The 1,903-nt window shown below is 35.9% G+C and overlaps 1 pseudogene; it reads left to right on the forward strand.

Moving 5' to 3' along the window:
* Positions 1–255: 255 nt before the first annotated feature.
* On the forward strand, positions 256–1,082 carry LOC119530828 (annotated as a pseudogene).
* Positions 1,083–1,903: the final 821 nt, after the last annotated feature.

Genomic DNA, 1,903 nt, shown 5'->3' on the forward strand with positions numbered 1-1,903 from the left:
CCGGAGCTGACAGCCCCTCCTCCCACAGGACTGAGCCTGGCAGGGAGGGGGCGCGGGTCCCCTGGCCTCAAAAACTTACAGATTTCGCTGATCTCAGCAGTTCCACGTTTTCATGAGTGTTGTATGAAGTATGCCCAAAGTCAGATTGCTCTGTGGTGTCCAGTCCATGCAGTTCCTGGCTTTCTACCTACTTTCCTGGAGGAGTAACTAAAACATACAGCTCACCAGTCCACCATCTTGCCCTACCTCCTGAATGTCCTTTTGGAATAAGAGTCTAAATATCAGGCAAAGGTTTACAGATTGAGACTAATTGAGTCTGCCCATAATAGCCTCAGAATGACTGCAAGGCTAAGGGATTTTTAAGTAAAAACATTTTTAGTTTAACTCAGATATTTGGCCTTGATACAGAGACATTTTCTCTGGCTTTGAATTTACTGAACAGATCCCTGTCCAAAATGAAGGCACAGCCCAAGCATCTTGGGTGTGTCACAATGAGCTGTTTTTATTTTGCTGTAAAATCAATTGAAGAGGAAAGAAATGTCCCACTGGCAACTGACTTGATCTGTAGAAGCCAATATAGTTTCAGCATTTCAGGCTTGATGAGAATGGGAAATATTGTGTTGGAAAATTTGTGTTGGAAAGTCAGATCTTCTACTGCCTTTCAATTTCTGCAACTTGATTATTCACTAATTCAAGAGCACATGTCATGTGGAAGGAAAAAGCCTTAATTTTGAAAGACTAGAAGTTCAACTTAGGACTTGTCACTGCAGATCATATTTTCTAAAGCAAAGCCTTCTGTGGTAGCATTGTCTATCATTGCTTTGGTGCTCCAAGCACATACGTGTGTAGAATCAACAGAAGGAGCAGAATGTCTTCAGAAGCATTCCAAGATAAATATCAGAGATTTGATCTTCTGGCAAGAGCTTGTATCCAAGTATTTAACTGAATATTCATCAAACAAGTGTTCCAAACTGAATGTTCTAATGTTGAAATGGATTATTTCTGGATATACTGCATGGCAACTGAAATATAGTTACTCCCAAATCACCCACCTTCCGACTACTCCTGAAATGGTTCCTTAATTGGATTATTGCAGCAACATTATCTCTTCTCTGAAGCCTTTTTTCCACAACACTAAGCTATGGATTCATTAGTGTTATAACAGATTTAAGCTGTGAAGTATAAAAACATCACAACTAGATTAACATTGTTGTTCTTAGACTTGGGAAAACTGCCTGCTTAATACTACACTATAGAATTATGTTTAGATTTGAATTCATCTGTGAAACCTACAAATAAGCTAATAACATACACATTAAACTAATGACAAGCCTGGGAAGATAAGCTTTGAATCTTCATTTGTAACATTGATCCAAATTTCTATATTGGATCAATATATTGTACTTAGGTGGTACCGAAGTTGGTAACCTACTTAAATTAAATCATTTTAAGTGTGCTTTTAATTTTTGAGTTGTATGTGAAAATCAACTTTCATATGCACTTCTCAGGTATAACTGATTGCTATTCTAGGCAGTGTAAATGATTTCCTGGTACACATAATATTAAGTAATAGATATTCCAGACATGGATTTATTATTACATTGAAATTATAATTAAACTTGAAGTCATTTATATAAAGCAAAAAATACAGGCCTGGTAAACTTGACACATTCATTAAGTTATTGGTAATTATTTTCTAGAACACAGGTGATGTTTATATCCATGATAAAAATTTTATATAGAATCTACTGTCTCAAACTAGTCCCATGGAGAAAGTTTCTCTTCTAACAAAATAAATTCTTGCTTTTGTAACAACAAAAATTATTTCCTTTACCCAAACAAAGCACGTGCAGACTAAATTTAACATTCTAGAAGTTTTTAGCAAAGACTGTTTATATAATAT

Source organism: Choloepus didactylus, chromosome 4, assembly GCF_015220235.1.
Source record: "Choloepus didactylus isolate mChoDid1 chromosome 4, mChoDid1.pri, whole genome shotgun sequence".
NCBI classification, from domain to species: domain Eukaryota; kingdom Metazoa; phylum Chordata; class Mammalia; order Pilosa; family Megalonychidae; genus Choloepus; species Choloepus didactylus.